We start from the raw sequence: 14,891 nt of genomic DNA, 5'->3' as shown, positions 1-14,891 counted from the left end.
TAATCATTTTATACATGTAAAAATAGCAGATATAGCCGATCTGCAAGCTTACAACGCGGCACAAAGTGACACGTAGAAAGCTTGTAGTTCTGCTATTTCAGTTTTTTTTTGTAATATTTGAAAATGGGTGAACATTTTTCAACATGGAAACGATTATGAGCGGTGGACATTGCTCTTTTTTTATGTTTTATGTATGTAATTTAGATTTTGTTTCATGTGTTATGTCAAATGTGTGTATGTCTGTTTCATGCAGGGCTGCTGGGTCGCAAGACAATTTTCAGTGTGAGCTGACAATAAAGTACTATCGTATCATATCGTAAGTCTAATACTTGTAGAACCTAAGTGAACATTGGCGGCTCCTCCATATGGGCGATACCCTCACGTGGTTTATGAGTGGTGCTCCCTATAGCGCCACATCCCACCTCACCCTCCGTGATCAACTTGATGGAGAAGAGCTGAAAGGTTTGGGAACACTTGATCTACAGTAGCCTGTAGTTCAACAATGGCGAATGTTACCTCAAACAACAACTCGATCGTCTCATTAAGAGAAAATAAAAGAAAATGGTCTCTTAAAGAATAGGACCACCCACACACCAAAGTTAACTTAAAGAATAGGACCACCCACACACCAAAGTTAAACATAAAGCCAGTTTCTACAAAGGCGAGAAACAGCTGTGGAGCTTTGCAGACCTGTAATGTGAAAACTGAGTGGCTTGCGGAATGAAACATTGATAAGGCATTGATCAATGCAATATATATGACAATCTCAACTTAGCTAGCTGTCTATTTATATAAATATATACCACTTCATAACGCAAATTACACATCAGCCAATTACATGGCAGCAACTTAATGCATGTAGGCATGCACACAGAGTCAAGAAGAACTTCTGCAGTTGAAACCAACCATCAGAATGGGGAACAAAAGGTGATTTAAGAGACCTTGCATGTGGCCTGAACACTTTATAGAGGGCAGGATGGATCCATTCTGTGATCTTGTAGGCGTCAAATTCAGACCCTACCATCCGAATGTCACTGCAGAAGTTGAGACTCATCAGACCAAGCATCAATTTCCCAATATTCTATCGTCCAATTTTGGTGAGCCTGTGGAAGTTGTACCCTCAGTTTCCTGTTCTTACCTGACAGGAATTGCACCCGGTAGGGTCTTCTGCTGCTGTAACTGTAATCCTTCTGCCTCTGTTCGACAAGTTTCGCTTTCAGAGATGCTCTTCTGCATTGAATCTTTTAAATCCAGGCTCAAGACTCTGTTCTGCTCACAAGCATATGAATCCCCCTCATAATTATCCTGTTTTATCTTTTATGTGTGTGAACTGTTTGCATGTATTGTTTACTATCGTTTGTTCTGTAGTGCTGATGAAATGTTCTGTACAACACTTTGGTAGAACAAAAGTCGTTTTTTTTTTTTTCCTATAATTTTTATCCCACGATTTTGTAACCCATATTTTTTCACCCAGTGCCAATTGCCTATGTAATCCTGGGCGCTACTATCCCTACTGCAATGTGGAAATACTCTGTTCTAAGTAAATGTCCGGAATTCAAAATGTACATGAGTAAAAGTATAAAAGTATTGGAATCAAACTGTACTTAAAGTACCAAAAATAGAAATTACTCATTATGCAGAATTTCCCATTTCCCAACTTTTAAAATGTATAAAAATATTTTGAAAATAGCCGATCTACAAGCTCACAATGCGTCGCATCGCGACACATTATGAGCTTGTAGATCGGCTATTTTCAAATGGCTGAAATGTATGTAGGGCTGAAGTGGGTAATTTATGATTTGTAATAATAATACAAATATACAAAGTAACTAGTAACTAAAGTTTTCAAATAATTGTAGTGGAGTAAAAGTACAATATTTGCCTAGTGGAGTAGAAGTAAAAGTACTGAAAATGTTAAATACTCCAGTAAACAAAAAATACCTCAAAATTGTACTTGGAATAACGTTCCTTCCACACGCTACGTCCTACCGGGGAAACACTCCCCTGTCAGGCGACAAGATGTTCAGTTGGCTCTAATGCATTGAAGGAGGCATGAGCTCGGCCCTGGCCTCCCTAGGCTGGTGAGGGGAGCGTAGCGCCCAGGATCACTTACAAAATTGGCACCGGGTGAAAAATAAGGGTTACAAAATCGGGGGATAAAATGTAACAGTAAAAAAAAAAGAAATGAAAAAGTTTGAGAATGAATTGAGTACATGAGGACCCCATTTGAAACAAGACATTAAGCTTTCAGCTTTTCAATCCTATTTAGTTCACCTTGTATTTTAAACTGTACTTTCATGTGCTTTTTTTCTGCAAACTTCTAAATAAAGTATTCAATCAGACACACTGACATACGTAGGCGCACTGACACTTATTGTTTTTATTGAGTTGTGAACTGTTTATGGTGAATGGTGATTAATGTTGTTGGTTTATGTTTGTTTTGCAATTATGCTAAACAAATACATAACTAATAACCATAGATAATCTGGTTGCAGACAGTGACCACAGACATGTTGTTAACCTCTTCATTACCACTGACTGATCCTAACCTGATTTAAACACATAAAGGGACTTTTATTCTAATAGTAAATAGTGTGGGGAAAGATAGAGAAAAAAAATAGGACATCTGGACTATTATGCTCCAAATGTTGAAAAACTGCGCCCCCTGGTGTCTCACCCCCGTGTGCACATGCACTGCATTATAAACTGATCTGGGGTCTGTGTGTTGTGTTGTGTTGTGTTGCATGGCACCGCTTTTCAAGTCACACGCTCACATCCAAACTGATCTGGGGTCTGTTTTCAGTGTGGTTCTGGAGAGCAGAGCAGAAGGGATGGGCTCTATGAGGTCACTTGAGGACACAGCTAAAATTCCAATCCCCCAAACTCGCTCACTCTCCTCGCTTCCTCCACTCGCGCCTTCTTTGGAAGAAACTGGGCTCAGTGTGTTTGAGCTGGCATCTTGCACATCGTCTCCTCGCCTCGTCCTCGATCTAGCTACCCCACAACGTCACTAGATTTAATAAAAGCCAACTCCACTTTTAAAGAAAATAATAATAATAATAATAGTAATAATAATAAAAATAATAATAATAATAATAATAATCATAATAATAATAATAATAATAATAATAATAATAATGATTCACACAAATACAGATTTAATCCACTGTTTCTTCACACCCCCATACCCAGCTCAATGGTTTGGTGATTTTAATTTTGTTTAAATCCTAGTTCTCAAACATGTCAAGGACCCCCAAATTAATTTGCTTTTTTTCCCGGGGACCCCCATCTGAATGTAGATTTTGTGCCAGGGACCCCCAAAGATATAAAATATTAAACATTCCAAATATTTGACTTTTTTTTCTTGTTGCAATTGGAAGGCTTGGCTGTTGGCTCCAACAAGGGGTTAAATTTGTTCTATGCCACAAAAATGTGGAATGCCCCAACAGTCATAAAACGTGTGAATCCTACGCTCTGCCATCAACTGTGTATTTCAGATAGACTGTACAGCACTATGTCTAAACTGTAGTACATTTAAAGAATATAATTTTGCTATTCATAAAAAAAGACGGTTTTTATCATGTTTTAAAACTATTCTCTGCGGTGGGCAGCCTCTCAGAACTCCTCCTTTTGTAAAATACACTTTTTTAGCCGGAAAATAAAATAATGTCCACCAAACTTCGCTCCCTACGGGTTTAGTTAACGGCACTTTTCTATTAAGCGGATCTGTATGTGGCGCAGTTTATAATCTCAGTCTGGAGGACATATTTAATTTGCTGGATAAAAAGTGTACTTTACACAAAAGGTGGAGTTCTGAGAGGCTGCCCACTGCAGAGAATAGTCTTTAAACATCATAAAACCGTCTTTGTTTTGGTGAATAGCAAAATGATATTCTTATTTTTACTACAGTTTAGACATGGTGCTGTACAGTCTATGTGAGATACACAGTTACTGACACTCTGACAGAGTGGACCACAGGACACGTCATGAGTTTATCAGGAAGAGGGTGGTCTTTCAAGGAAAAACAACAAATCTCCACTTCACTCCGCCATCAACGGGTGTGAGTGTTGTTCATTGTAGTCTATTGTTGATTAGGACTATAGTTTATCGTCGATAACTTATTGATCTTCATCATGAGTGGTCTCCTCTCAGCTGTGTGTGTGTTGACAGCAGCTGCATTCATTCTGTCATCAGGTTGGTGAATACACTTTATAACATTTATAACATAACGGTTAACGGACACACCTGAATTATACTGTGTATGTCTTTGTTTGAAAAACAACAAAAACATATATATTTTTGTTTTGTTTATAATTTCATGTTCTTTGTGTTAAGTGTTAATTTATCAATGTGTTTAAAAAAAGTTTCAATAATATTTTTCAAAGTGTAGCATACTCTCTGGGTTACAGTAACATTTTACTGTTTGAAAACCACGAAAGTATGTTGTTTTAATGATTCCACTGCATCAGATTAATACTGTAGTGTGGTATGTTGTAGTTAACTATGTGTTGGACAGAGGAGGAGACTATAGTTATTGAATCTGCAGCATGTTGGGCTGAAACCTCGTATCTCCATTGCAACATTGCAATGTTTATTATTTTTTTCAAAAATATATTGAACCCATGAAAACTATAGAACCAATTGTTTGTTTACCAACATTGAGACTGGACGCACAGGTGATTGTTTCATGCAATCAATTGATTCCCAACATGGGTGCGTTCGGAAATTACACACCGGAGCACACTCGCCTATAGACCGATTTCCGCGCGACGTCATCACAGAGCAGAATGCGCAATCTGCGCATGCTCGGGGGAAACGAATTGTTGCGCCGTTCACTCTGTTGTTATGTTCGGGAGTTAGATAGCCATAATTCTGCTATTATAGGCATAATAGGCATAATGCTGCTATTATATACAAACAGATCCAACTTCCGACAAATCATTTTTATTGAGTAAACAAGGTATTACAAACTGCATAATTTAATCTACTTTCATTAAACCCGGTGAAGATCATTTCTTTTATGAATGGACATTTGACCAGAGCTGCTGCGGGTAATGGCGCCCTCTATAGGCTTCCCCCTCCTCTGCGCGGTCATATCCTCTCATGTTTACTAACAGGAAACCTGTCTATTAGCCTAGTTTGTATTGGCCAGTGCGCTCAGTGCTGTATTTTCGAACGCACCCATTGTTTCGGGGTTTAAGTTCATTCAACCTCCTCTTGTGTGTTGGCTAGTGAGATGCGTCCTAGCAAGACATGACAGAATGGGGTTAATTTGGTGCCGGCCTGCGCGCGCATACTGGTTCTTATCAGTGTGACGTCGTCTGTTAATGGGTCTATTAACAAGAGCTTGTGACTAAATAACAACGACCTCTCTCTCTCTGTGCGTGAGAGTAAGTTGGGGTTGGTATGTACACTCTAACATAAGTTGTCATAGGTAGACATTATTGATGAGGCCTGTAGGACTATGGTTATTTATCATTTACAGTATTATTTTGTTTGAGGAGGACTCTGGTTAAGTCCTCACTTTTATGAAGTGGGCCCTGCATAGAACTGGTCAGTTGAAGTGGGCCCTGTCCAGTTATGTGTGTATCTTTGTCTTAAGCATTGAGTTTAATCAGGGGTCATTACCACACAGCCTCTAAACCAAATCATTTATGTTAATTATCACATTTTAACCTGTCTGTCTGTCTGTCTGTCTGTCTGTCTGTGTCCATTTATCTCAATCTCCTTCTCTATGACATGTCTTTTCATCTTGGTCGCGTACCAGTGAGGCACAAACAACCACAGATCTACAAGCTCACATTCCAACATGTCACAGCATGATGAGTTATGTGATGGGCTTGTAGATCTGTATTTTCTCTACCGGAATGTATACTTTGACGCACAACAGTGTCGATTGGCAAAAATGTATCTACAAGCCCTCACCGACACACTGTGAGCTAGCTCAACACAGTTGTAAAGTGGAGCATAAATTAGGCTTTGCTTTGAAATCTACTCTGCTCAACCTCAGAGTTACAGACCTGTAAGGGTCCATTTGGTTCCATGTGTATACTCTCTGAGTTACAGACCTGTAAGGGTCCATTTGGTTCCATGTGTACACTCTCAGAGTTACAGACCTGTAAGGGTCCATTTGGTTCCATGTGTACACTCTCTGAGTTACAGACCTGTTAGGGTCCATTTGGTTCCATTTGTACACTCTCAGAGTTACAGACCTGTAAGGTTCCATTTGGTTCCATGTGTATACTCTCAGAGTGTGTAGGCTACATTATGTTTAGAAAATGTGTTGGTGAATACAGTATTTTGCATCCAACTGGTTATAGTTGACAGTGTTTTTAGTGAAAATAGCAGATCTACAAGCTCACAACCACTCTATATCTTTCCTTTTCCCACAATGCATGTGTTAGACGTGGATTTGATATGATGTGTGCATGTGTTAGCGAATTGACCGAGTTCCCACACTTGACCACATTTTCAAAACTAGCCAACTGTGGAATGATATTTCATCTCATTCTTGTTTGTAGCTTACATTGTGTTTGTTGTCTGTTTGTATTTCATTCATGTGAAGTCACCACTCACATACTGTAGGTGCATTACTTTTATTCTTACCATGCAGTAGCCAAATTCATGCGCGTGCATGTGACCCTCCCCCCCCGCGTGCCGCCGCGCACGCACGTTTTATTTCGCGGATTTGGGTACTTTTTTCCCCGTTTTTTGTTACTTTATTTTGGTTTTAGGGTTAGGGGTAGGGTTAGGTTAGGGTGTTAGATATATAATTTTAAAAAAATAATATATATATATATATATTTTTTTAATGTTTTTATTGGTGGCTTTGGATAAAACATTGGTGGCTATAGCCACCGAAGCCCCCGACTAACGACGCCACTGATTTGGAGCATAAAACAGTCCAGATGTTTTAATTATTTGTTGGTTTATTTTCCCCACATTGTTACCGTTTAGAATAGCTGGCCAAGCTGTCTCCACTTGTCACATGTGCTTTGTGGTTATGAATATGTAGCAGGTATGTCTCACAACTACACACCTTTTATGACAAACCAGTCATAAAACATTATATTGAGCATCCTACATGATATATGAACATGTGACATCACCCTCCATCAAATCACACACTCGGCACTGATGAAGGTGAAATAACATTGTCTTCTTTTTCAATGTCTCCTCTGCAGATGAAGATGAAGGTTGATCTGGATGTGAATTCACCAGGTAAGAATCCTACAAGGGAATATTAGGTCTGATTAGTACATTACTAGTACATACAGTATTATGAGTTTATGAAATAATTGTATAAGTTAATGGTGAAATATTTGTACTGTATATTCATAATGTTTCAGGAGTAGGTGAACATATCATTGAATTATTGATATTGTATACAAGTATACAAATATGAACAAGTCTCTTAACCTGTAACTGCTCCCTGGGCGCTTTTAAAAATGCAGGTGAACTTCCTTACATCCTGATTGGCTGTTTTTTCATCCTGTCCTGTTAGTGCCGGTTCTATGTTGTGTACATATACAGTTATATATAAATCACATTTATCACATTTATGTCCTCGCATAAAGAGTGCACGCACGCACATGGATCGACGGACCTCGCGCATCGATTAAAAACAACAATTCGTACCTCGCTTACAAAAGCTTATCAACACCATGAATTAACATACGAATGACCGACCTGGCTGGATGCATGCATATGCATATCAATGATCCATTATGTGACCTGTGCTTTTCCAGTGGTGGAAAAAGTACTTAAGTAAAAGTATCAGTACTGCAATGCAGAAATACTCACAAGCTCACAATGGGTCGCAAAGCAACGCGTTGTGAGCTTGTAGATCGGCTATTTTCAAATAGCCGACGTATATAGGGATAAAGTGGTTAATGCGTGTTTTGTAATAATACAAATCTACAAAGTAACTAAATTGTAGTGGAGTAAAAGAACAATATTTTCCTCTGAGATGTAATGGAGTAGAAGTAAAAGTACTGAAAATGTAAGATAATCCAGTAAGGGCGTGCTCCCACCGCACTTTTACTTTCCCTCTGGGGCAGAATCTGCCAATGCTTTGTCAATGCAAATGCGTGGATTCACGCAAGAGCAGATTTTTCCGCTTGTCGCGCAGACCTTGCGTTTATCCGCTCTACACGAAGAAGCAGAAAACTGCTGGAGGCAGGAGCTGATTTTCCCCCTCTGTCCAATCGGGTGAGTCGAAGGCGGACCATCCCAAGACTCAGGAAGCAACATGGTGCTCTCAGTGGACCAACTGGTTCTAGCTGTTGCATCTCACCCAGTACTTTATGATTTGACCATGAAAGAGTTCCAAATGACTGACATTAAAGAACTGGCCTGGTTACAAGTCAGTGCGGTCGCAAAGGCTTCAGGTTAATGTAATAATTTATTTAGTGTAATTATATTACTCTAACTATTATATATTTAATAGTCTTGTCAGTTAAAAATAGTCTTCACTTTTGCACTTGGGGTTCGTACATCTATATACAAATTCAGATTTAAAATATAAAGTGCTTACCCCATGGCCACGGATTTTACAATCATGTACGGGCCCTCAGAAGTACCCGTATCTTCCGTAATGTTCAATAAAAAGCATTTTAATCCGATTGGTGGCCATTTTCCCATAGAGTTATAATGTACCAACAGTGCAATACACCTCTCAACCGCTAGGATCGCGCAGTTGAAAGCATACGGAGAAAATGACCACTGATTGGATTAAAATCCTTTTTATTGAACAATACGGAAGATACGGATACTTATGAGGGCCCGTACATGATTGTAACATCCGTGGCCATGGGGTAAGTAGCCTACTTTATATTTTAAATTTGAATGTGTATGTAGATGTGCGAACCCCAAGTGTGAAAGTGGAAATACATTTTTTTGTCTAGTGGCTAGTGTCTAGTGGCGGTGCGGGCTACGGGGACGGTCTTGAATGTGAGTGACAGGTGCGTCACAGCGTTTTTTCTAGAATCCGCTGGCTGCAAAAAACTGTGGCCGCGCACAACCTGCGTTTAACAGCGGCCAGCCAACTTTTGGTGAGAGCGCGCCCTAAAGTGAAAATTCCTCAAATTTGTACTTAAGTACATGTACTTAGTTACATTCCACCACTGACTGTCAGATGTTCTGTCTGAAGCAGTCTGTTACACTACTAACTCACCATCAAGCAGCCTACACTGAATGTCACATGATGCAACAGCTGGATAAAAAGGAATAGATTATCTATCTATCAGCAGCATAAAAACTAATATTATATCTACTGTATCTATCTATCAGCAGCATAAAAACTAATATTATATCTATCTACTGTATCTATCTATCAGCAGCATGAAAACTAATATTATATATATCTATCTATCTATCAGCAGCATAAAAACTAATATTATATCTATATATCTATCTATATCAGCAGCATAAAAACTAATATTATATCTATATATCTATATATCTATATATCTATATATCTATATATCTATCTATCTATCAGCAGCATATCAAATCAAATCAAATCAAAGTTTATTTATATAGCACATTTCACATGATAAAATCAAACAAAGTGCTGTACAGGTAAAAACACAACACAGCAAACAATGCAAAATAAACAGACATAGCATACAAAAATACAAAAATTAAGTGCAAATGAAAACAAATCAACTATTAGCACCAGTCGATGGAGTGGCAGGGATACATCAACTGGCGATATAAGCCAGGGAGAAGAAATTAGTCTTTAGTTGTGATTTGAAGGTAGCTAGCGACTGGGATATCACTGATATGCAGGGGCAGAATATTCCAGAGCCTGGGGGCAGCCACTGCGAAGGCCCGGTCACCCCTGTTTTTTTTAGTGGGTGTTGCCGGCACCTCCAGCAGTAGCTGGTCAGCTGACCTCAAGGCTCTGGGAGGAGAATGATTCGAAATTAGATCGGCAAGGGACGGGGGTGCCAACCCATTTCGAATTTTAAAAACGAACATTAAAATCTTAAAATCTATTCGAAAACGGACAGGGAGCCAATGGAGCGAGGCTAAGACTGGAGTGATGTGGTCACGCTTCTTTGTCCCGGTGAGGAGACGGGCAGCAGCGTTTTGGACCAGCTGCAGGCGCGCCTCAGCAATGATTGGTCAATGCCTATATATAAAGAATTACAGTAATCCAGTCTTGACGAAATAAAGGCATGGATGACCCTCTCGAGATCATGTTGCGAGAGATAGGGCTTGATCTTAGCTAGGAGTCTGAGGTGAAAGAAGCTGGTTTTAACGACCGAGCTAACCTGTTTATCTAATTTAAGTGCTGAATCTAGAGTGACACCAAGATTTTTGGGGCGGTGTAGCCGCCCCCTATAAGTGAGTTTTGGACACTGACCAATCCTGCACCGTGATTGGCCAATAGTCTACAACGCATTGTATACCCCCTAACCCTTCCATTGTTAATGCAAATCTATACTTTTGCAAAGTCAGCCAATCACATTACAGCTAGTGTCATCACCACTAACTGTAATGTGATTGGCTGACTTTGCAAATTCAGGACTGTGATTGGCTAGCGAAACACATGTCACATGTGCAGCCCTATGAATAGCAGTATGGACTTTAAAAAAAGTCATTTATATTTTTTTTAAAGTGAGTCATGTTGTGATGACCACACACCGCCCACTTCACACTGGGTGTGATTTTTTTTTTACAGAGGAGTGATTATAGGTGCTAAGGGGGCCAAGGATGACGGATGGAGGAATGGGAGAATCGGGGCCGAAAATTATTATCTCTGTCTTGCTGTCATTTAAGTTAAGAAAATTTGAGCTCATCCAAGATTTGATGTCTGCTAGGCAGTCCTGTAGTAATTGTGATGGGTTATGATCTGGGTTATTATCTTTTGGCTTAAGGGGCAGGTAAATTTGGATGTCGTCGGCGAAGCAATGAAAAGATATGTTATGTTTGGCTATGATTTCACCTAGGGGCAGTATACAGTATATAATAAAAAGAGTATGGGGCCAAGGATAGGGGCCATAGAGGATGAGAATTCCCCAAGTTTGATGGAAAAACTCCTGTTTGTAAGATAGGATTTAAACCAATGTAAGGCGGTGCCAGTGATGCCTACATTATGTTCGAGACGCGCTAATAAAATATTGTGGTCTACCGTGTCAAAAGCAGCTGTCAAGTCGAGCAGAACCAGGACAGCTGGGCTGCCAGAGTCTACAGTTAAAAGAAGGTAATTAAAAACTCTTAAGAGTGCTGATTCTGTGCTGTGACCTGATCTAAAACCTGACTGAAATTTTTCATAGATGTCGTGGGTATTTAAAAACAGTTGCAGTTGAGCATAAACTGTCTTTTCCAGGACCTTGGACATGAATGGCAGTTGGGAAATGGGTCTAATATTTGATAAAACGGAGGGGTCAAGATTTTTTTTATTTATTAAAGACTGTACCACAGCGTGTTTAAAGACTGCTGGGACACACCCTGTGTGTCCCAGGGACACACCCTGTGTGTCCCAGCAGGTTAATAATTGTTAAAATTGTAGGCCCGACTGAGCTAAAAACAATTTTTAGGAGGCGAGAGGCTGTCAGATGGGCAGTTTGTGGGCCGTAGGTGACTGACTATATCTGACAGTGCAGAGAGGGATATGGGATCGAATTTGTCGAAGGATGCATGACGTAGAGGAGGGGCAGGGACATGGAAGGCAGGTGTATGAGCAGACCTGAGGGTATTGATTTTATCAATAAAAAATGTTTAAAAATTCTCACAGAGGGTGGATGAAGGCACAAAGGAGGGTAAAGTGGTTTACGAGGGTATTAAAACATTAAAAAGAACTTGGTGTTTGTGGCAATTATTCAAAACTATGGTGGAGATATAGTCCGTTTTGGCACGTTTGACGGCTATTTGGTAGTCAGAGAAGCGGTCCCGTAGGATCTCTAATGAGACGTGAAGTTTATCTTTTTGCCATTTTCTCTCGGCTTGCCTGCATAAGCGTCTAAGAGCGTCGTTTGAGTCGTTGAGCCACGGCTCAGAAAGTGCTTTAGTGCGTGAATTCCTAAGGGGGGCAACGGAGTTAAGAATATCAGTGCATGTGAGGTTGAACCTAGAAAATAAAACAAAACAAAACAAAATTATATCTATCTATCTATCAGCAGCATAAAAACTAATATTATATCTATATATCTATCTATCTATCTATCTATCTATCTATCTATCTATCAGCAAAATAAAAACTAATATTATATCTATATATCTATATATCTATCTATCTATCTATCAGCAGCATAAAAACTAATATTATATCTATATATCTATCAGCAGCATAAAAACTAATATTATATCTATATCTATCTATCTATCAGCATCATAAAAACTAATATTATATCTATATCTATGAGCAGCATAAAAACAAATATTATATCCATCTATCTATCTATCTGTATGTAGCCTGTATGTCTGTGAACACATTAATTAATAAGATATCATGATTCATTATATTATATAATATAATGATTATACGTGCCCCATGATCATATCTTATAAAAATGTTATAATCATATAGTATAATTAATCATCATATATGTTATTAATAATCATAAAATAATAATAATCCTAAAAACGAACATAAAACAATTATGGTGATATAAATCGTCTATCGTGATATTTCTTGAAAAATATCGTGATAGTATTTTTTTCAATATCGAACACCCCTGTGTGTGTGTGTGTGTGTGTGTGTGTGTGTGTGTGTGTGTGTGTGTGTGTGTGTGTGTGTGTGTGTGTGTGTGTGTGTGTGTGTGTGTGTGTGTGTGTGTGTGTGTGTGTGTGTGTGTGTGTGTGTGTGCGTGCGTGCGTGCGCGTGCGCGCGCGCGCTTCCTCCCAAACACCAACTAATACAGAGGTTGTCAACAGGTCCTGACATTTTGATTGATTGATTGATTGATGTAAAACAACACAGTTACATTTATAATGCTTTTGTCTAAAAGGTCCGGCCAAAAAAGTCCTTGCGGGCTTGTTACCGTTGGGGTCCTTGAATTAATTTCATAGACATATATAGTAGCAACCAAACAGTTCAAAAATCAACATACGAATACAGAGGAAAAAATATATACCACTATGTACAAAAAAGGCATGAGAAAATAAAAATGGATATCCAAAAAAAGCATTAGAAAAAAAATATATATATATATATGTACAAAAAAAAGGGGAGGGGGGGGGGTCGTCTGTCTACAGGGAAACTGGTACTAGCTCCTCTTTAGGCCTCCAGAAAGATGAGTTTTTAGGGCTGTTTTGAATGAGCCCAGCAAACTGCATTTTTTGAGGGATGGGGTTAGACTATTCCATTCATTGGTGGCTGTGCTATAGAAGGAGAATTTGCCCATGTTTGTTTTATTGGTGGGTGGTACCAGATTGTTGTTTACACTCCCTCTGATTGGCTGGATGTTTCATCTATAGTCACATCCAGACCCGCCCCACAGCTCTGTCCCCACCTGTCACATGTGTTTTGTTCTCATGAATATGTAAGCAGGTATGTGATGTCTCTCACCTATGCTATGTTACTGTCACTCTGGCAGGGGTCATCATTTGTCCTTTATTATCGACAGTGTATCTGAAATAACAAAAACATTTTTTCATTAATGTTCTCTAATTTTGTTCATGTAATGTGCGCTGAAAGCACTGACGGTACTGATAAGACCCAATTATTGAACTCCCAAACATGGTATAGTCTTTATACCATGCTGCATGTATAACTTCAGGTTTATAGGACACTGATTTCATTAATGCAAAAATACTATCATTTTAAAATGTGTATTACATTGTCACAGACACTATGGCACATCAGGAGACCACTGATATACTAAAATGATATTTAGTCTAGGTGGTTCTGTCTGTGGTTATTGACCGCTCATTATTATAATAAAATATAATAATAAATATAACATCTGACAAAAATGTCCACAAGCCAGCATGGTGATGAACCCAGTAGGGCATACATGGGCAACTGGCGGCCCGGGGGCCACATGCGTCCCCCACCTTCACTTAATGCGGCCCGCAGGTTAATATCAGAATAGTGATATATTATTGATTTCAGCTGTTATGATTCCAAACATGCAAACATGACCCGCTTTAATTACTTCAGTCTATATTAGTAGCTTAATGACTAGTATTATCATTCTATTGTCTTTTTTATGTCCAATGTATTTGCATTCAAGTTCATAAAGTTAACATGAGTATAACTAAATGCATTTGAAATTAAATAAAAAATATACTTTTCAGGAAAAAAATCTGGATTCCAATTCAAACATAGCAAAAATAGCAGATCTAGATCTAGATTTCTGCCCGACAGTATTATGCAATGTGGCCCGCTGGAGTGAGTGTGGTAATATAGTGGCCCTCTCCATCATCAGAGTTGCCCACTCCTGCAGTAGAGTGTGCTACAGTATGTTCTGTAATAAATCATAAACCACTCAGTCATGTAAAACAATACAATAGCAACAACACTATGACAAACTATGGATGTAGAAAATCCATGAATATTGCAACGCATGTACATTGTTGATGATAACAAGCATTAAAACATGAATGTCTTCACTGTGTCTTGATTGTACTTCACTCTATGTTTTATCCACAAAATACAGCATACTGTATATACCAGTATAGAGTTTCTATTGTTCTGTGTTTAAAATCCTTTATTGAACTGTTATTTGCCATTCATGACAGCAGTGGATATAATTACTTAAATCAATACAGATCGTAGACACCTACTCTTATACTTGAACTATATAATTGTCATTATATAATAATGACATAGATGGCGGAATTACATAGATTAGATTAGATATGTGCACACTCATCACTAGATCACTTCTAACAACTGTGTCTGAACTTATGGCTCAACATCTATATAATGTATTGTC

The 14,891-nt window shown here is 38.7% G+C and overlaps 1 protein-coding gene across 1 annotated transcript in view; it reads left to right on the top strand.

Annotated features, from left to right (window-relative positions):
• The first annotated feature begins 4,055 nt into the window (after positions 1-4,055).
• Positions 4,056-14,891, top strand: part of LOC311040388 (NACHT, LRR and PYD domains-containing protein 3-like) — a 75,070-nt gene continuing 64,234 nt past the window's right edge. Inside the window, exons 1-2 of the mRNA XM_084050642.1 lie at positions 4,056-4,194; positions 7,185-7,221. The gene's annotated coding sequence lies outside the window, so the exon portion shown is untranslated. The remainder of the gene's footprint in view (positions 4,195-7,184; positions 7,222-14,891) is intronic.

The sequence above is a fragment of the Gymnoscopelus microlampas genome, assembly GCF_963454915.1.
Source record: "Gymnoscopelus microlampas genome assembly, chromosome: 3".
Lineage (NCBI taxonomy): Eukaryota > Metazoa > Chordata > Actinopteri > Myctophiformes > Myctophidae > Gymnoscopelus > Gymnoscopelus microlampas.
The sequence above is the reverse complement of the archived record's forward strand: the minus strand, read 5'-3'. Positions and strand labels throughout refer to the sequence as shown.